Source organism: Lissotriton helveticus, chromosome 8, assembly GCF_964261635.1.
Source record: "Lissotriton helveticus chromosome 8, aLisHel1.1, whole genome shotgun sequence".
NCBI lineage: Eukaryota > Metazoa > Chordata > Amphibia > Caudata > Salamandridae > Lissotriton > Lissotriton helveticus.
This window is the reverse complement of record NC_136069.1, coordinates 1,254,064,398-1,254,087,410: the sequence shown is the minus strand read 5'-3', so window position 1 is coordinate 1,254,087,410 and position 23,013 is coordinate 1,254,064,398.

Sequence of the window (23,013 nt, the reverse complement as noted above, 5' to 3'; positions counted from 1 at the left end):
TAGAGAGTGGAAACAAATTTAGTTTAAATAAATTAATCATTAGTTGATCATTAATATTCATTTAATTAATTGATAAATATATATTGGTAATTGTTGTGTTTTTATTTTGTTTGGCTATTTAGGTTTCAAAGCTGTAGTCTCTGGTTTTATCCCCTCCGCTATCCAACACTTTCCCTACTGTTGCACTCACTGGAGTAGGAATAGTAATTTTTATCCCTCCGCTATCCAACACTTTCCCTACTGTTGCACTCACTGGAGTGGGAATAGTCATTTTTACTTCTCCGCTATCCAACACTTTCCCTACTGTTGCACTCACTGGAGTGGGAATAGTCCTTTTTACTTTTCCGCTATCCAACACTTTTTCTACTGTTGCACTCACTGGAGTGGGAATAGTCATTTTTAGCCCTCCGCTATATAAGACTTTCCTTACTGTCGAAGTCCCTGAAGTGCGAATAGTAATTGTATCCCTATCCAACACTTTCCCTACTATTGCAATTATTGGAGTGGGAATAGTAAATTATTCCCCTCCGCTATTCAACACTTACCCTACTGTTTCACTTGCTGGATTGGGAATAGTAATTTTTATCCCTCCGATATTGAACATTTTCTCTACTGTTGCAGTCGCTGGAGTGGGAATAGTCATTTTTACCCCTATGCTATCCAGCACTTTCCCTACTGTTGCACTCGCTGGAGTGGGAATAGTAATTGTTACCCCTCCGCTATCCAACACTTTCGTTACTGTTGCAACCCCTAGAGTGGGAATAGTAATTTTATCCTCTACGCTATCCAACACTTTCCCTACTGTCGCACTTATTGGATTGGGAATAGTAAATGATTCCCCTCCGCTATCCAACACTTTCCTTACTGTTGCACTTGCTGGAGTGGGAATAATAATGTTTATCCCTCCGCGATCCAACACTTTCCCTACTGTTGCACTCTTTGGAGTGGGAATAGTAATTATTATGCCTCTGCTATCCAACACTTTCCCTACTGTTGCACTTGCTGAGTGGGAATAGTAATTTCTCCCCTTTGCTATCAAACACTTTCCCTACTGTTGCATTAATTGGAGTGGGAATAGTAAATTATTCCCCTCCTCTATCCAACACTTTTCCTACTGTAGAATTAATTGGAGTGGGAATAGTAAATTATCCCCCTCTGCTATCCAACACTTTCCCTACTGTTGCACTCGCTGGAGTGGGAATATTAATTTTTACCACTACCCTATCCAACACTTTCCCTACTGTTGCACTCGCTGGAGTGGGAATAGTAAATTATTCCCATCCACTATCGAACACTTTCCCTACTGTTGCGCTCCCTGGAGTGGGAATAGTAATTTTTACCACTACCCTATCCAACACTTTCCCTACTGTTGCACTCGCTGGAGTGGGAATAGTAATTTTTATGTCTCCGCTATCCAACACTATCCCTACTGTTGCACTTGCTAGACTAGGAATAGTAATTTTTCCCCTCCGCTATCCAACACTTTCCCTATTGTTGCACTTTTTGGAGTGGGAATAGTAAATTATTCCCCTCCGCTATCCAACACTTTCCCTACTGTTGCATTCAATGGAGTGGGAAGAGTAAATTATTCCCCTCCGTTATCCAACACTTTCCCTACTGTTGCATTTATTGGAGTGGGAATAGTAATTTATTCACTACCACTATCTAACACTTTTCCTACTGTTGCACTTAATGGAGTGTAAAATGTTGTTTTAGAAATTAATAAATATTTTAATAATGTAATTTATAATATATATATTTTTCTGTTACTGGTGCATGTATATATATATACATATATATGTATATATATATATATGTATTTATATTTTACATATATTTCTAACATTTTATAATTTATTCAAACAATTATGTATTAATTATTATTAGGTAAATACATATATTACATTTTATATATGTATGTTTAATTTATTTTTACATTACATTTATTATTTATAATTGTTAACATTTTCTAATAATTCTAAATAATTTTTTTAAGTTATATGTATTCTTTAATTTATTTTACATTCTTATATATATCTTTAAAAAAGAATATTTTTTACTTTGATATTTTTAACAACTATGGGGTCTATTACTATAGCGGGTGGATCTGCTCGCTATTCCTCCCCGCCCGCCTACCATTTCCCCCCACCATATTACGATGGCAGGGCGACCCCGTCGGAGGTGAGACCGTCCGCCGGTTTTCTGCCCGTCGGCGAGTCGACCCACGGGAAAAGGGGTATAATATGGTGGCGGTGTCTGCAAGACACCGCCATCCATATTATAATGCAGGCGGTGATGTGCCTTCCATGGCGGCATTGCCGCCATGGAAAGGGATGCTGTGTCTGCATGTGGGGGCCCCTTGTGGGCCCCCAGGGTGCTGGGGGGTGGGTGCCATTTGCATGAACATGTGGCAGGCACCGCGCGGTTCATGCCACGTTGTGCATGCAAATGCACAACAAGCCTTTATTACATTGCGGGTGCTGCTGAAAGCACCGCCCACCGCAATGTAAAAAGCGCTATATGCGCCTGCCTGTGTGGCGGGAGCATCCTAATCTGCATCACGGGACCACCACACATATGGAGGGCAGTCCCTTTTGCCGTCACGGAAAGTCCACCGGCCATCGTAATAGACCCCTATATATTTTTTTCTATATTTTAGGTGCCCATTACGATTGCAGGCGATCTGCCCGCCAAATGTCCTTTGCTCTCCCCCCGCCATATTAGTATGGCGGGGGCACTGCGGTGGACGGAAAGACCTTCCAACGATTTTCAGCTGGTCGACTTGTCAACCAGGCGGAAAAGACCCTCAATATGGTGGCGGTGCCTTGCAAAGCCTTTCCATGGTGCAGACTCCGCCATGGAAAGGCATGCGGTGTTCCCTTTGGGGGCCCGTTGCGGGCCCCCAAGGAGGTTGGGGGGTGGAGGGCTGCACTTGGGGGGTACTTGGCATGAACAAGGTGGCAAGCACCGTGTGGTGCCTGTCACGTTGTGTATGCCAATCCACAACATGCATTTTGGACTTTGTGGGGGGTGCTGCTTGCAGCACCGCGTGCCACAATGTTCAATATGCGGGATGCGACCGCCAGGGTGGTGGTTGCATCCTAATGGGCCCAGGATGCAACCTCTGGCAGTCGGTCCCATATACCATAAGGTCCGCCCACCAGTGTAATGATGCCCTTAGTACTTACCATGGGACCTGAAATCGCCACAGACCTTGGAGGTCTCTACCTGGGCTCCGGGACAGCTGCAGCCCGAGCGCTGCTTGTTTTGCTGACACCGGGTTCTCTGCCTCCCCGCTGCCTGCCCGCCACTTTCCTACCACCGCGGCGAGGCTGCAGTTCGGGGACTACATTCCCCAGCACCGCTTGCGCCAAGGAAGGCGCGCATCCTGTCCCGCCCCCGGAGGTGCGCTTAAGGCCAGCGCGAGCCCCGGGGGAGCGGGGGACCTGAAATCGCCACAGACCTTGGAGGTCTCTACCTGGGCTCCGGGACCACTGCAGCCCGAGCGCTGCTTGTTTTGCTGACACCGGGTTCTCTGCCTCCCCGCTGCCTGCCCGCCGCTTTCCTACCACCGCGGCAAGGCTGCAGTTCGGGGACTACATTCCCCAGCACCGCTTGCGCCAAGGAAGGCGCGCATCCTGTCCCGCCCCGGAGGTGCGCTTAAGGCCAGCGCGAGCCCCCGCGGCATGGGATCGCGCGTGGGTCGGCGCCCGGGGCTAAGCCCGGGCAAAGGGCGGGCCCTCTGTGGCCCAAGGAGGCCCAAGGAGGACGGGACGGGCCACACCACTGACATTTCCTTCTAAGAGGTACTGGACTCTCCTTAACATTCCTATCGACCTACTTTGGCATTTCGAATCATAACATGTCTATCTGGGAGGAGCTGAACGCCCTGTGCGGAACTAAATATGCCCCGGACATACTACCCACTATAAGCATGGCCACTAATTCAGGTGATGTAACCGCCACCTTGCAGAATACTCCTCTCCCCTCTAATAACCAACTATCCCCAACCATTGTATTTTCGGGGGGGCCCAACACTATAAGGAAGCACGATGATTACTTTGTAAAAGATAAGCAAGCCAAAATTCAAACATTATGCTCCAGTCCCTCTCTTCTCCACGCCAACTCAATCACAGTGTCGGGGGATATGGCGCGTGGAAAAGTAGAAAATAATCCATCACCCCTCCAACCAACTTTATTGGCACAGCTTGAGCACTTACTAACATCACTCATATCACCACTGGTGGCCAAAATTAACGATCTGGGGGACAGGTTATCTGGTATTGAACTGACAATTAAAACGCATATTTCATCTAGTACCAAGCAGGTATTATCAGACGCTCTTATTCCCCACACTATCCCGGTAAAACCCAAGCTGAATTCCCGTAAGAACGCTCATTCCCTAACATTACCTTTTTCATCAGGCTTTAAATTACCCACAAAACACCCGTTAATAAACTGTATTGAGGCTAATTCAGAACCCGAACCTATAAGAATGCCAAGAATTAACTTACCCCCTGAAGCCGCCCCTTATGTGACTGTTGTCTCTGGGATCCCACCATTAAATCATGGAAAACAGGAAACACGTCAAGACCTGCTCAACAAGGTCATGCTCTGGTTACAGACTAATAGACCTCTGCCTCCTGACTTAGATGGGGGGATTCTAAGCGTTAGGAGGGTGGGGTGGTTGGGTGCAATGCCAAAAGCCATCCCTGGGGACTTGGTGCTGATCAAATTTAAGCACAGGAAAATAGTCCCTTATTTACGATCATGCAAGCAGAAAGAGGGGGATGGCCCAATTCGCATTTGGGACTTACACAACTTTTATCCGAGCATTCCACCTATTCAGTCACCAAGAACGGCAGTAAAGAAGTATAACGTTTGGGGCGGGGGACTCTGTGCATTTAATGCCCCTAACAGACTTGAACCTCTGTCGAAATACTGTACTTCATGAGCACTATTCACAATAACCCACTTATAAGCATTTAAATCAACCAGATAAACAGCTGACAGAGCCCTGCTTTGTGTCTTTCCCTAGATCCCTACTTTCTTATTTTATTTTATTTTTTTATTTTTTTTAAATTTTTTTTTTCTTTATAGGTGCTCCACTTGACAGGTAATCGTTATATATTGATTAACTGACTCGTTTTATCAATTTAATTCTGTTTTTAACTATTGATATGTAATGAAATATGGATGTATTTTATTTGTGTTTTGCTGTTGCTTTTATGATTTTTAAATCAAAAATCGAATAAAGCTAATTCTGATCTGATCTACTTACCATTATGAAGATACAATTCCGATATTTTTGACATCGATATTTATGTCCCGATATTCAGGGAACAAGATATTTTGTCCCTCGATACTTTGTCAGTGATCCATTCACCCTATATCTTCTTAGGATACTACAGGTGAAGCTTTGGAACTGTACCAAATGCATCATTCAAAGGATGAACTAATGAGGAAAAAGCTTAGAACGTTGTTGTTCTCCTTTACAGTTTCCACCTGCTGAAGATTGCAAAAATCAGCTCCTAATGATACTAACAGAAGAGTACCAATCTACAAGACTGGACTCTGCTAGTCTGTGTTTCAATGGCTCTTCTGTGCTGAGAAGTGCACACATTCTACAAAGAGGTGTACAATTTAGAAAAAGAGTGCAAGAGAGTTTGTTGAGGAAGTGTGATACTGAAATAGAATTGTTGTTGTTGGGTTTGTTGTTCTGTCCAGCACACATAATCAATTACACACACACAGAAAGATACATTTGTTCTACTTTCTCAGGAAATCAAAATTAAGAAAATGGTAGAACACTATTCCTAACAAAGAAATTGGCATTGCAGTTATTTAACAGAAAAGGCAACTATGGTTATTCCCACATCAAATGCACACCATAAGTTGAAAAAATAGAACAGTGCTCCAGCGCGCGAAAGGTTCAGTTACCGCAAAACTTATTCTGACAATCAACATTAAATCTTTGAGAGGAGGTACTAATTATTCCTATCAGAATGACATTATAATGTTAATATACAGCCTTAGGAGCTTATCTCCCGAATACATCAGGCCAACTCGTTCAAACACAGAATAAAATAATCACCACCCACATTTCTTCGTCATAATCTTGTGGAAGAGACACATGGTGGAAATCACAACACCCACGTCATAAGGGATCAATCAACATTCCAGTTTTAATATGAATCTTCTTTAACAAATATTTTGTAAATTCAATATATACATCTTTATTTAATGTCCAACATTTCTTCATAAACCCATCCATCAGCCCAGCCAACGTATTTTGTCCAACACAAGGACTTCCTCAGGGCTTATTATTTCTTTAGTTATAAAGAGTAGACATCCCAATTGTTCATTTTTTTTTTACTCTTACATGTCTTCCATGCATCTAGAACAAGGACAGAATAAGAAGAAGGCTTATTCTGGAGGTAAGGGACAGTGTGACAGTCTGATCAGCTACAATCAGGATATAACTCTGGGTTTGGGTTTGGGTGTTAAACTGATGAAAAGAAAGGAATCGAGAGAAATTGCCTATAACAGACTATGGTTGATTGACATATCCTCTGTGGTGGGCTCATTATTAAAGCGGAAGGCCTGCCACCGCCAGGCCGGTGGTTGCGGTCCCTCTTCCATCTGACTCCCATTTCCCCTGCCACATTAGGATGGCGGGGGGAATTGCTTTGTGACCGCGGCGGTCACAAAGACCGCCCTCCATGCTTCCACCACAGGCAATCGTCACAATTGCCTGGAGGAGCGGTCAATATGGGTAAAATGGCAGCATGCCTAGCAGGCACCAACTGCCAGATTACAATCCTATTGTCTGCCAGCCTGTCCATGGTGGTGGAACCACTCTGTGTGGGGGAGGGTGTATTTGCACTTGGGGGTACCCATGGTACCCCCCTACATTTCCATGCACAAGGTGGCAGGCACCGCATGGTGCCTGCCACGGTTTGCATGAAAATGCACTACGTGGCATTTTGGCATTGCGAACAGTGCTGCAGCCAGCAGGACAGTCTGCAATGATCAGGGTCCTGGTTGCGCCCGCCATAGTGGCGGGCACATCCTAATACACTCAGCAACGATGGCGAGAGGACTGATGTCCGCCCGCCATCGTAATGAACCCCCTAGTCACTAGATTACCACTGAGGATATGTCTCAATCAGACAAAGTCTGTACAAAAACACATAGCATATTATATTAAAAAAACAAAAATTTAAAAAAACCAATAGATATACTTTAATTTTATTATAATACAAATTTAAAGGAAAACATAAAAAAATGAAAATAAATATTTCATTTCATAGCTAAGCAGCACTAGGGGAAGTGTTTAACCTTCGTAGGTTCAAATTCATAATTCCTACATACAACATGAGCAACAGAAGGGTAATTATTGGACTTTCAATGGGTTAGATTGTCAATTACTGCTCCAACGCAAGCTAAAGTATGGAAAGGTTTGTACTTTAAAGGGGTCAGTTTTACTGTTCCCACATCTACCAAAGCAACAGAAGGGAAGGTGTTTCACTATTCCCACTGCAATCTGAATAACAGTAAGAAAAGTTCAGGGTTTTGGTGATGTCATATTAACTATTTCCATTCCAATACAAACACATGTAGGGAAAGTGTTGGACTTTGAAGTTGTCAGATTTACTATTCCCACTCCAACACAAGCAACAGTATGGAAATTGTTGGACTTTGGAGGGATCCCATTTACTATTCCTTCCCCAACTTATGCAAAAATAGGGAAAGTGTTGAAATTTGGAGGGGTCCAATTTACTATTCCCAATCCAATCTTAGCAAAAGCAAGGAAAATGTTTGCCTTCAGATGGGTATGATTTACTATTCCCACTCCAACATAAGCAAAAGTAGGAAAAGTGCTGGACATTGGAGGGGTGAAGTTTAGTGAAGTTTAGTATTCCAACTCCAATCTAAGGAACAGTAGTGAAAGGTTTGGACTTTGGCGGGTTTAAATTTACTATACCTAGTCCAGTGTAATCAAAATAAGGGAAAGTGCTGGACTTTGAAGGGGTCAGATTTACTTTTCCATCTTCAGTGTAAGCAAATGTAGGGAAAGTGTTGGACTTTGAAGGGGTTAGATTTACTATTACAGCTCCAAACTAAGTAACACCAGCCAGGAGACTACAGGGCACTACTAACACCCATGCCTAAGGCTCGAGAAGTTGCGCACCTGCCCCCTTCACCCCAGTACAATGATCTGGGATTTAGGCCCAGATCATTGTACTGGGGTGAATGTATGACATTGTTCTACATTCTGTCCATCAACTGTGTTTTTTGCAATTTTCACCCCGAGTGGGATGGGTATGCTCAGACGTGAGTCCCAGGCTCTCCACACCACTGGAGTCAAGCTATCCAGGCTGATGAAGGCTGATAGCCAGAAACCGGTCCTTGGATGCTTGATTCCGGTCTGGGAAAGACATGGCTTGGTAGTTCGGACTGGACTGTTCCCATGAGGCACAGGGTCAGAGCTGATTTGCATATAGCCAGTGTCTAACCCAGGGTGGTGTGGAGTGTTTTTTGCAATTCTTAACAGAACTGGCAGCTTTTGGGAGGGTGTCCGGATTCAAAATAAACGAGGGGAAATCAATGCTCCTTCCTCTGGGACGCAATGCTCAAGCAACACACGATGCACAGCCGGCCTATGGTGGCCTCAATCCCGTATTTGGTGATCGTTCTCACATCTGCCAGAGAGTGGACAGTTGCCCTCAACTACTCGAACATCACCTCCCAGATACAAGGGGACTTGAGGAAATGGCAGAAACAGCCTCTCTCCCTACTCGGGCGCATTGCTGTGGTAATGATGTCTGTCCTACCCAAAATTCTTTACATTTTTCAAACTATCCCAATTTTCCCGCCTCGAGACTCCATTAAAAGACTCCAGGAGGCGGTGCACAACATTATATGGGCTGGGAAACAACCTAGAATGCGTACAGACTTCTCTCATCGACCCCCGGACGAGGGCGGCCTGGGGATTCCTAACCTGCAGCAATACTTCAGACAGCACAACTGAGATACTTGGTGGAATGGAGCCAACCTGAGTCGGAGAAAAGATGGCTCTTTCAAGACAGGGCGATGGCACAAGTGTCCCTCTGGAAAATACCATCCTGAAGCTCACAGACAGGCCGGCATACCTCCAGAAATCTCCTCTTACTCACACGGTGTTGTGGGTATGGGATGCAGTGGCGACTAAGCGGGGGCTTACCACTTTCCCCTCACGGCTCACACCTTTGTTTGATAACCCTGAATTCACTCCAGGGCTAGAGCAGGGTGCATTCCTACAGTGGCGGAGCTCGGTCTGCAGGTTCGAGGGTCACCTGTTTGACTTCGACGGGTTTCTCCAGCTATCCGACATAGCACAGTTCTACAACATTAAAGCCCCGCAGCGATACCAATATTTTCAACTACGACACTGGCTGACACAGCCGAAGATAAGCCCTCTGGTCGGTAGGAAAATTCGCAGAATTTTGGGCAATTTCGCGTTCTCCACGGAACGTGAAATTGCCTAAATTCCGCAAATTCCGTGAACGGAACAGAATTTACCGCCCAGGCCTAATAATGGATCTATTGCATCAGGTGGCAGATGAATTCCCTCTCTTAATTAACCCCTTAAGTAGCCAAGGTACTGAGGGCTGTCTCCCTTTTATTTTCTATTAAAAACATGGTTACCAACTAGTGTAATTGATACAAGAGAGCTGCCTCCCTTCTATTAAAAATGTGGTTATCAACTTCAGTAAGCCAAGTACAATTGATGCAAGGTCTTCTAATGATCCAGCTTCCATTGTGCAACCTTTTTCTATACCGTATCCGGTTCTAACATGTTCTACCCAAGCTAGCTGTCCTGAACCAAAGATTTCTCCAGACTGTGACACCTGTACCACCAGTAGTCAAGCTCCTCCCTAAGCCCCTATGAACTTTAACCAACTCATGGAAGCTTCTTCCTGTCCCTCTATTATTCCAAAAGACCATGAAATGTCCTGAGCCGGCAGAATATTTTAAAGTTAATCCGGTAATTTCCTGAATTCAACACTTTGATCTCCACCAAACTTTTATCAGTGTGTTTATACAGGCCCTGAATGAACATCGACAACTTGGTCCGCCGGACAGACAGCTTCAGAAATCTAGGCTAGGAGGGGGGTGCTAACAGAGTGGGGAAGTTCTGTTTACCAATCTGCAAAAGCAAATAATTCACCTATATTTGTGCAATCTGCTCCATCAAATTATCTGTTACCTTTCAGGTGCCCAACCTAATCAAATATCACCTGGAATAGAAACCAGTATACCTGATGCCCGCAGGCAGGTCTATGAGGCCTGACAGCAGACAGTGGTGATTTGTTCATGCAATATTGTTAGAATTACTTGCCAACTTAACTCTAATAATGGCCTGATTTATTTTTTAAACATCCATCATTTAGTGTGCCTACAGGAAACCTGGGAAAGTGGAAATTTCAATCTACCTAATTTCACAACCTTCGAGAAGAAGGTATCCAGGGTACGGTTTGGTCCCGTCCGGTGGCTTAAGTACAATGGTAGACATCAACTATGGATTACTTGGGAAGATGGTCAAAACTACAGACAAATTTATTTAAGCAGTCATAGTGAGCAAACCCTGAAGAGAACAACTCCTCACTATCAACAGTTATTTACAGATATCTTAGGCTGATCATGCAGCTCTTGGTCCAATTCTGACTGAGTTTCAGCTTCTTACTGAGCTCTATAACAGCTCTCTATGCATCATAGCTGGGGATTGTAATGAAGATCTACTTGAGCTAATCCCTTCCCACAATATTGATGAAGACAAGCCAGATGGAGCTCTGAATATCCCTCCACCTATTTACCCCGGAAGCAGCCGGAGACAGACTAAAGAAATCCAAACTCCTGAAAAGCTTTATATCAGATTCAGGTTTCAGATGTCTTGAGGGGTGCTTCTCAAATAACCAACCAGTAAATACAATGTTTTCTACTGCAAATGCAGCATCATCTATCAACGTCATGTTTCCAACTTTTCCATTTGTGATGACTACAAGATTGTGATGAGAGGGGAAATCCAGAATCCCCAGCTGGTCACCTTGAAACTGCTCCTTGCCTCTTTCAATGTTCTTCCTCCACTGGGGGGATGAACAAATGGCACTATACTACAAGATAATAATCTGGAATAACAAGTTACTTGAGAAGCTAAATCTACTAGAAAAGAATCAGTGGCTGATTAACGCACTAGGAAAGGCAAGTTTCCAGCCTGTTGGCAAGGGGCAATTATTCAACCTTACATAAAAAGGGCTCCAGATGCGATCCATCCAATTTCCACATAATAACTCTTCTGGATGGAGAAGGAATTATATTTTCCAAACACCTAATCACTCTTCCTATGGACTTGTCAATTGCAAATAACTTTCTTTTTTAGTTGAAAAGAAATGTTTATTAGCAGTTAATATAAGTACAATCAATAAATTAATAATGTACTTCTAGACAGGAATCTTAAAGCATCCTATAAATAGAAAGAGAGAAATAAGATAAATCAGAAAATGTCCTATGCATACATTTCCAGGTACAATATAATTGCCTCTCCAAAATAAAACAACAAATGTACAATAACATCAAAATGAATAACAATTATGAGTGATCATAATAAAGAAATCATGGGGGTTTGGGAACTTTTTCACTTTGAGGAGCTTGCGTAGTGGCCAATTGTGTTAAAATGTCCAAACAATTTGTCACAGGTAGCCAAAGATTGTATCTTAATAGTGAGTGATATGGGATTAACATATGCTCTATCTAATATGTGAGTATGGCCAACACTATACCACCATGTTTGAAAACATAATCTAGAAAAATCTTTCCAAGATGTAGTTATTTGTTTAAATGTTACTGCAAGAAGTAATTCTAACATAATAATGTTATCATTGTAAGAAGATCAATCTTCTGAAAGGCTACCTGAAAGTAAATTTTTGAAGCTAAAAGGGACATGTGTGGTAAAAATATTGATTATCTACTTCCAGACTGTCAGCAAAAATTGATATGTAGAGGTTCATTTAAAAAGCATACATTTTAAATCAGAGGAAGAAGTGCTGCAAGACCAACAAGAAGGGTGGGGGGTGACATATCTTGTGCAATTTGGTATGTGTAATCAGTAATCTATTATCAATAAAGAAAATAGTTTAAATGTTATTAGCTGCTCTTGAGGATTTTTGAATTTTCAGCCTCATTTTTTCCATAGGGGAATTGGGAAAGAAACACCTAAGTCATACACCCATTGTAATTCAACATCAGTCTTGTCTCTAATTTCAGGATGAGCAGCAAATGTATTATAAATTTGTGATGCAGAAGGGAAGGAAAGCAAAGAGAAAGCTAATTAAGGGGGGGGGGGTGATGGTAGAGTTATCATCTGCTAAGCTAACATAAGCAGAATGAATTGCCAATATTAAACAGGTGTATTTGTTTGAAAGTGAAGAGGGGAAGAGAAAACGTTGTTGAGCTTTTGCAAAAGACAGACAAGAGTCATTCTCAAAAAGTTGATACATCCCTTTTAAACTTTCATGTAACAAGTGTTCTAAAAAATAGTTTTGGTATTTATTTTAACATATTTATATTGCCAAATTGAGCACTGGAAAACTTGGGGCATATTATCAAGGGTGTTTATCTCAGCTTTTTTGGCTTTAAAAGCCAAGAAAGGGGAGATAAAAATATCTCCCTATTACCTAGCTGTCGCTAACACCAGTTAGCGACAGCTAGTAGGAGATAGCGACCATCTTGGGCCCCACTTTGCATGTCAGTGATATTTATCACTAATGACATGCAAAGTGGGCGTGCCAAGATGTTAGCGACTGGAAACAGTCGCTAACATCGCTATCTCCTATTACCAACTTTTGGAGATATTCGCGCTAAGCGCGAATATCTCCAAAAGCTGACACCTGCCCTGAGCAGTTCTTAGCCATGTTATCCAATGGGAGGTGGATAACATGGCTAAGAGCATTAGCTCGGTAATGCATGAATATCGCTGACTTTTCAGCGATATTCATGCATTGCGGTCGATTTTTATCGCATTTGCAATAAACCTTGGTAATACCAAGGTTTATCTGCGATAAAAATCGGCGCAGCTCAGCGGTAAATTTTTGTCTCTAACCAAGCAATAGCGATAATTATTGCTATTGCTTGGTAATATGCCCCTTGATTTCTCGAGCTATTATGGAGGACAAAAATTGGGGGCAAAAGCTTACAAGAAGTCTTTTTAAATTAGAAGAGACATAGAAAGAGGTTTCTGAGAGATAGAGAGAAATTCAAGCTGAGAAAAGGGGTAAATGAAAAAAAGTTCAATATCAACCCAGACGGGAGACTGAATAGTGCTGTTTAATGAAAAAAGCATTATGAGAGTCTGGGAAATGTACACCTCCTAAATGTTTTGGACCTTTGAGTTTCTTAAGAGATATGTAAGCTATCTTATTATTCCACAGGAAATTGGACAATAATGAGTACATTTTTCAAAATAAAAAATGAAATATTAATTGTAATATTAGATAAGGTAAAAAGTATTATTGGAACTATCATTATCTTTAAGGAGTCTATTCGACCCCACCAAGATAAAACTAGAAGAATCCACCTGGATGTAAGAGAAGTGACAGTAGGAATAACATGTTTCTTGTTTCATGTTAGTATAGACTATTTCCTTAATGCTTTGTTTGAAACCAAAGGCCAAGGTATTTAATTGTATCTTTATTCCAGTGAAAATTAGAAACAATGCAATCATAATGAAAACAAAATGAATTAACCGCTTCCGTGCGGCAGGAATTCCAGCCCTGTGCTGGACATTCCAATCGCGGGCGTGGTCGTGACGGAACCATTCCGTCATCAGCACAGCCCAGCCGTGACTCATGACAGAATGGTTCCGTCATGAGCATGGAAGAGATTAATAGGAAGAATTTCACATTTATCTCTGTTGAACTTATACACTGAGAAGAAAGTGAAATATGTGACTTCTCTTAAAAAAAACTGGTAAAGAACTGTGAGGATTTGACATAAAGAGAAGAATATCAGTAGCATAGGCAGAGAGTTTAAGTTGTTTATCTCCACATTGAAAACCGTGAATATCTGGATTTAGACGAAGGTTTACTAAAAAGGGTTCTAGAGCGGGAATAAATAAAAGCTGGGACAAAGGATAACCTTGTCAAATATCTCTATGCAGAGAGAATTGTGAGGAAATAAGACCATTTACAGTGATAGAAACCTTAGGAGAGGAGTATAACACAGAAACACGATTTTTTAATTTAGACCAAAAGCCAAACCAAGAAAGAGTAGAAAAAATATAGGGCCAAGCAACTCGATTAAACGCTTTTTATGAGTCTGGCGTAAAAGCTGCCAAAAACTGATTATACAATTTGGATTTACTTAAGACATTAAAAAAATAATCTAGTGTTATTGGGGAGATGTATTCCTTTACTAAGACCAGATTGTTTCCTATCTATTAACAGGGGAAGTAAGGGGTAAATTGGAAGTGCAAGAATTTTAGCAAAACATTTTAAATCTAAATTAAGAAGAAAATGGTCCAATCATTTTTACACATCTCAATTTATTTATTTTGGCAATAAGGCAAATTAATGCATCTTGAAATGAACCTTCAGTATATTTGAATGTTATAAAATGAGTAAAAAGATGATGTAATTTGGAAGTTAAAAATTTTGAAAAATGTAAATAAAATTCTATGGGGAAAACCATTCCGTCCTGGGAGTTTCCCTTTTCTAAGAGACTGCGTGGCAGAGAGAATGCTCTCTGTTTAAATGTCTTTATCTAGGGAAGAGACGTTAATATCTGTAGATTGGGGGGGTTTGATGGAGGCTAAATATTGAAGAATATTGTTTTGAGAAACTTGAGACAGGTGTATATAGATTGCTAAAATAATTCTCAAATCCAGTTAAAATGTGAACAAAGGAATTAGTTGATGAAAGAATAGACTCTATTATAATATAATCCTTTTTAATTCTAAGAAAATTAGTATGTAATGTTCCTGGCATATTTGGTCCTCTATTTAGCACTGGATTTTAAGAGATATAAATTTGCAATTTTTCTCAAAGTTTTATTAAAGTTGAATTTGGCTTGGACTAGTTCATCTAAACATGCCTTTGATTTAGATATATAGCGATTGTTTTATGTGGCTCATAATTTAAAGTCGTTTTTTGAGGATGGTCTTCTCCTCTGGTTCCCGGAGGAAATAATAAAATAACTAGACAAATCAGTAAAAGTATCCCAAACTGTATGGGGAGAAATATTTGGTGTTTAATTTTCAATTAAAAAGTTATTTGCAAATTTTTCTAAAAGCTTGACTGAAAGTAGTATCAAGAAGAAGAGAGTTATTCAACTGCCTTCTCCTGTTTCCAGGGATAGGTTGAATAACAGCCATATGCAAAGCAACTGGAGCATGGGCAGAAATTACTATGGAGCCAATCTCGGATTGTATAATGTGTTGTGCAGGAGGTTGTGAAACAAATGAGTAAGCAATCCTAGATTGAGAAAAATGAACTGGAGAGAAAAAAGTATATTCCTGTATGTCGTATTAGAATCCCTCCAGGCATCAATTAATGCTCCTGTTTTATGGTAGAAGTGAATTATGAGGACATACGTGATGGAGCAAATTTGGAATTGGAATGTCTGTCAATAAAGGGATCAAGAACCATGTTGCAGTCACTTCCAAAAATTAAATAATTATCAGTGAGAGTCATTAATTTTAAAGGAAGCAGCAATCCATCTGATATTAGAATCTGAGTCTTGGGAAATAACCTGAATGCCCAAATGCTTATTGCAGAGAATTCTTACTCCATTATGTTTGCCAGCACCTGGAGAAGGGAACACATGACCAAACTACTGCTTTTTAAGTTTAACAATTTCTGATTCTACCACATGCATTTCTTGCAATATAACAGTGTCACTTTGTAGGTTAGATAGTTGGGTTAATACTATTTGATGTTTTATAGGAGAGACCAAACCCTTAATGTGCAAAGAAACAACCCTTAAAGTCATTTATAATATAGTAAACATTTAAAAAACTAGGGGGCACATTTGGATGGCGGTCGGAAAATCACCCTAACCGCCATGGAAGTGGAAAACAACTGCTCGCCGGGACCATGGAAACACCGGCGGTCAAATTAGGATCAAGTGCCGAAAAAGAACGACCGTGGTAGAAACCGCCCAAGAAAAACCACCCGTTGCGGGTGGTGATGTCCAAAATCCGACCGCAGTGGACGGAAACGCAGCAGAAAATCAACAACCCGCCGCAAGCATAGCGGAGACACCGTACAGGAAATTAGGATATCCCTGATGGTCCAGTGGTACGATCCGCTGAATCCGACTGCCGCGGTCGCACACTGGAATGAATGGGATAGTCAGCGGAAGAGCTGCAGCATAGCCACCGCTGCGGACGATCCATAAAAACATGGGCGACGATGAAAAAAAATCACAATAAGGCCAAACAGTGCACACAGCAAACTAGCCATGCCCCCCAAATACACCAAACACATCCCAATGCAACAAATGCATGCCAAACAGACACATACAATTCCCAGGACAACACCCACAACACACCTGACAGGAATACCCCATTTGGACACATCCACGTAGCTGAGTATACAACCAGCCCTTTCCCTGACCACAATCCTTTGCAACACTCCAGAAGAGAAGGGCATTCACCAGATCTGAGCGGAGAGGCAAAAGAACACACACACTCAACACCACCACCATCACACCAGCACCAACAAATCCCCAGCACATAACGCACCTCACACACCACCACCACACCCACCACTCATACCCCTGCACCCACAAACACTTTGCACACCACACACCATGTCCACACATAAAATGCCCAGATTCACAGAGAGTGAGTTGACAGTCATGGTAAACGAGATAGTCAGAGTGGAACCACAACTGTTTGCTGGCCTGGTCCAACAGACACAATTAGCCACAAGGACTCAAATATGGGAAAGGATAGTACAAAGGGTCAATGCAGTAGTGACCACCCCGCGATCAAAGAAGGAGGTCATGAAGCAGTGGCATGATCTGGAGAGGGTTGTCAAAGAGAGGAGGAGCAAGAACTGGGAGCTGGCTAACCAGAAGGTCAGTGGCCCTCCCATCCCACAAAAAACATTTACACCATGGGTGTAGAAGGTGCGTGCCATACTGCATCCCGAGAGTCTCACAGGAATATCCAGGGGAGTGGAGGCTGGTAAGTACAAACAAATGATAACCAACACACTGATATGTACTGTCTTGCACAACCACAAAGCCACACCACCCAAGACAAATCCCATCCATCTGCACCACACACCCACAAAAACCTGTCTCACAGATCCAACATTCACTCACTCCCATTTACCCTAAACATAGCTAGCAATATTACCATGGGAGCATGTGTACAGGCAGCCAGCACAATAACTCCCACCAGGCCTTGTCCCACATCCCATCAGGATGAAGCACCCACCCGCCCCCAAGAACTTGGAAGCCATTGCAGCACACCAAACAACCTAACAGTTAGGTAGCCATCTTCCCTGGGAGGGCTGTTTGGGGTTGGGAGGCCTGCACTACTACTCCCACCAGGAACCCCTGGCCCACACCCCAGCAGGATGGAGGACTCCCCTACCCAAAAGCACTTGGAAGCCATTATATTACCGTCATCAAACTAACAGCTAGGTGACCATCTTCCCTGGGAGGGCTGTTTGGGAGTGGAAGGCCTGCAACACTACTCCCACCATGCACCGTATCCCACACCCCAGCAGGATGGAGCACTCCTTCCCACCCAGAAGCATGTCAGCCATCACACTACCCTCATCAAACTTACAGGTAGGTAGCCATCTTCCCTGGGAGGCCTGTTTTGGGGTTGGAGGCCAGCACTACTACTCCCACCAGGCACCCCTGGCCCACACCACAGCAGGATGGAGAACTCCCCCACCCACAAGCACTTAGAAGCCATTACATTACTGTCATCAAACTAACAGCTAGGTAGCCATCTTCCCTGGGAGGGATGTTTGAGGTGGGAGGCCTGCAACACTATTCCCAACATGTACCCTGTCCCACACCCCAGCAGGATGGAGGACTCCCTCCCACCCAAAAGCTTGTGGCAGCCATTGCATTGTTCACCTTCACCTAACCGGTAGGTGGGCATCTTCACTGGGAGGCCTGTTTGGGGGTGGGATGCCTGCACTATTACTCCCACAATGCCCTCTGGCCCACACCCCAGCAGGATGAAGGACTCCCTCCCACCCAGAAGCATGTGGAAGCCATTGCATTATTCAGCTTCACCTAATAACTTGATAGCCATCTTCCCTGGGAGGCCTGTTTGGGGGTGAGCGGCCTGCAACACTACTTCCACTATGCACCCTGACCCACACCCCAGCAGGATGGAGGACTCCCTCCAACCCAGAAGCTTGTGGCAGCCATTGCATTGTTCACCTTCACCTAACTGGTAGGTGGGCATCTTCACTGGGAGGCCTGTTTGGGGGTGGGACGCCTGCACTATTACTCCCACCTGCCCCCTGGCCCAAACCCCAGCAGGATGGAGGACTCCCTTCCACCAAGAAGTATGTGGCAGCCATTGCATTGTTTACCTTCACCTAACAGGTAGGTAGCCATCTTCCCTGGGAGGCCTGTTTGGGGGTGGGAGGCCTGCACTACTACTCACACCAGGCACCCCTGGCCCACACCCCAGCAGGATGGTGGACTCCGCTACCCACAAGCAGTTGGAAGCCATTACATTACCGTCATCAAATTTACAGGTAGGTAGCCATCTTCACTGGGATGCCTGTTTGGGGGTGGGAGGCCTGCACTATTACTCCCGCCAGGCACCCCTGGCTCACACCCCAGCAGGATGGAGGACTCCCCCACCCACAAGCACTTGGAAGCCATTACATTATTGTCATCAAACTAACAACTAGGTAGCCATCTTCCCTGTGAGGCCTGTTTGGGGGTGGGAGGCCTGCAACACTACTCCCACCATGCACCATGTCCCACACCCCAGCAGGACAGAGGACTCCCTCCCACCCAGAAGCATGTGGCAGCCATTGCTTTGTTCACCTCTACCTAACAGGTAGGTAGGCATCTTCAATGGGAGGCCTGTTTGGGGGTGGGAGGCCTGCACTACTACTCCCACCATGCCCCCTGACCCATACCCCAGCAGGATGGAGGACTCCCTCCCACCCAGAAGCATGTGGCAGCCATTGCATTGTTCACCTTCACCTAACAGCTAGGTAGCCATCTTACCTGGGAGGCCTGTTTGGGGGTGGGAGGCCTACAACATTACTCCCATCATGCACCCTGTCCCTCACCCAAGCAGGATGGAGGACTCCCTCCCACCCAGAAGCATGTGGCTGCCATTGCATTGTTCACCTTCACCTAACAGGTAGGTAGCCATCTTCCCTGGGAGGCCTCATTGGGGGTGGGAGGCCTCCACTACTATTCCCACCAGGCACCCCTGGCCCCCACCAGAGCAGGATGGAGGACTCCCCCACCCACAAGCACTGGGAAGCCATTACATTACCATCATCAAACTAACAGCTAGTTAGTAATCTCCCCTGGGAGGGCTGTTTGGGGTGGGAGGCCTGCAACACTAGTGCCACCATGCACCCTGTCCCACACCTGAGCAGGATGGAGCACTCCCTCCCACCCAGAAGTTTGTGTCAGCCATCACACTGCTCTCATCAAACTTACAGGTAGGTAGCCATCTTCCCTGGGAGGCCTGTTTGGGGGTGGAACGCCTGCACTACTACACCCACCATGCACCCCTAGCCCACACCCCAGCAGGATGGAGGACTCCCCCACGCACGAGCACTTGGAAGCCATTACATTACCGCCATCAAACTAACAGATGGAAAGCCATCTTCCCTGGGAGGGCTGTTTGAGTGTGGGAGGCCTGCAACACTACTCCCACTATGCACCCTGTCCCACACCCCAGCAGGATGGATGACTCCCTCCCACCCAGAAGCATGTGGCAGCTATTGCATTGTTCACTTTGACCTATCAGCTAGGTAGCCATCATCCCTGGGAGGCCTGTTTGGGGGTGGGAGGCCTGCACTACTACTACTCCCACCATGCCCCCTGTCCCACACCCCAGCAGGATTGAGGACTCCCTACCCACCCAGAAGCATGTGGCAGCCATTGCATTGTTCACCCTCGCATAACAAGTAAGCAACCATTTTCACAACCATTTTCACAAGGAGTGCTGTTTGGGGGTGGGAGGCCTGCAATACTATTCCCAACATATATATATGTCCCCCAGTACAGCAAGATGGAGCACACCATACCACACAGATGCATGTGTCATATAATGGACCACCTCAACCAAATAACTAGGTAGGTAGACATATTCTCCTGTCTCATGACACCACTGAGCAGAATGCAATCCTCCCCCACGCACACACTGTTGTGCCACGCCAGAATTCCAAATGTGAGGACCTAACAGGTAAGTAGCCTGCACGTGCACCCACACATTTGTCACTAATAAAATGGTGCCATACGGCAACAGCAGCCCTCTAATTGCACAAATATGCACACCGACCCTGCTTGACACACACAGTGTGCAGACAGGTAAGCAAAGGGAACTGTCACAGCTACCAAAGAGTCACACACCAATGCACATGCACAAGGAAGACTGGGCACAACCTTGCACAGCACACACTGATGAGTGCATTGCCATGGGGCCCAATCAACAAGGACCATTTCAATATTGAGAAAGCATGTGTGGGCTTATAAATCAAGATATGTACATGACAGGACAAAGGTTTGCAGGACAATACAATGGCCAGTCCATTGCCAGATGAGACGTCTGCCAGGTCAGAAAAATCAACAAGGAGACAACAATGAAAAGATGTTGTGCTAGTCCCTACATGGCAAATTATCCCTGTGAAGATGCTTTCTGCATGAGTTGCATGGTATGCATTGATACCTCACACCATGTACAAGTAATGTATGTACCACTGCACCATGTTAGGAGGCACAGTAGTGCACATAGAAAATGATGTGATTAGTCAATTGTGTAGTACAGCCAGTGGATGACACAAAGCTAACACAACGCTTGCAGAGTGCAGAACAATGACCATTTCCCATCTAATCCACAGGTGACCAAGAACCTACTGCAGAGGACAACACCAACGACCTGCAGAGCCAGTCTCCCCCCGGTACATGGACTCTTGGATGTAGACCCCCAGGATTTTCAGGACGATGAACTCGACTCAGGAGTCTCAGCCTGGAATGTTGGGACAAGAGGAGATTCAGAACTTGGAGTATCAATCTGTGGATGAGGGACGATTTCTCAATTAAGAATGTTCCAACTTTTAAAATTCTAGGGCGATGTGCCAGGACGTGAGTAATATGGCTCTCAGAACCGAGCGCCCAGTGAGCTTACAGGCAGACGTGCTATCAAGAATTTCAACAGTTTGAACATTCTTAATTGAGAAATCGTCCCTCATCCACAGATTGATACTCCCGGAGACACGTTCTGAATCTCCTCGCGTCTCAACATTCCAGGCTGAGACTCCTCCGGCCTTCAGAGGGTGAGTAGTCGAGCCCCTCTGAGATGGTGCAACCCCATTAGGCACCTGCAGTCTCTCTTACACATGCATCCAATTGTTTTTCCGCTATGCTTGTGGCGGGTTGTTGATTTTCTGCTGCGTTTTCGTCCGCTGCGGTCGGATTTTGGACATCACCGCCCACAACAGGTGGTTTTTCTTGGACGGTTTCTGCCATGGTCGGTCTTTTTCAGACTGTCCTTACCTACCTGTCCTGAGGAAGACCCGCTGTGACCACCAACTGGGGCACCATAGGGTTTAAACGTCGACGCTTATGCTAGGTCCAGTACTACCAGGATTCTATACAACGCAAGATGGGACTCTCTGGAGTGAAATCAGCTTCTGGCCTACAACACACTTGTATATACATAACCATGATTTCACTGTATATTTTGTACACTACTTGAGCACTGTGCACTATTGTCAATCCTATTCACTTTGTATTCCTGTAAATAATTTATCTTGACAGTCTGTGTTCTATGAATATCATTGAATGAAGTAATTCTGATATAAATAATATCACAAGCTACTCTTCTCAGTTATTATCCATTGAGTGCTAAGTAATATAGCTCTTTGCTTATTCTCTAAGTATTGAGCATTTGATTATTTGATGCGTGTTCCAGAGATTGCTTTCCAGATTGCATTTTTGAGCATCTTCAACTAACGTTTGTTCTACGCGACAGAACCATTTCTTGTTTAAACTATGATTTATAATTGAACTGATCCACTAGAAGATACACGATCATGACACTGAATCTCAAACCCTCAAAGAGGGAGAGGGAGTCAAGGACCTTAACCACTAGACCTAGGCTATGCTCTGTCAAGATAGTTGAACATACAGTGAGTGAGTTAAAAAGTCATCATAAAAACACAATCAAGGAGAGACCTGTCCACGTGGACAGCACAGCAGTGAGAGCAAAATACTGTAACCACTAGGTCAACCACTAGGCCGTGAATGAGTCTCTATTAAACTGGGTGAAAACATATATATGTCACATGATTATCATACCGAAGATCTTTAAATCAAAAGTAACCATTTTCAAGAGCAAAAGCTTTGACCATCAACCTTTAGGCTGAGCCTCCGAGAACTTATCGATTAAATAACTAATAGCTATTGCTCAGTTATCAAGAAAGAATTCCAATGACATACAATCTGAAAATGTAATTGTATTGGTCTCCATAGGTGACCATCATACAATTCTACTCCATTCAGAATGATCATCATATCATTGAAGTATCAAAGCCATGGAGTTCTTTACCTAATGGAAAGTACTTTAGAGCACTGTGCGTTAGCACAAACCAACAGGACCTGACACCTTGAACATGTGAGCTCAGATTTAGTAATGTAGATTGATGTTCATTTTCATGTGTTTAAGTTAGCATAAGTAGGCCGGAAAAACGAATTTACTGGGCCTTTGTCAGGTTGTACTGACAGCTCAAGAAATGTGGCTTT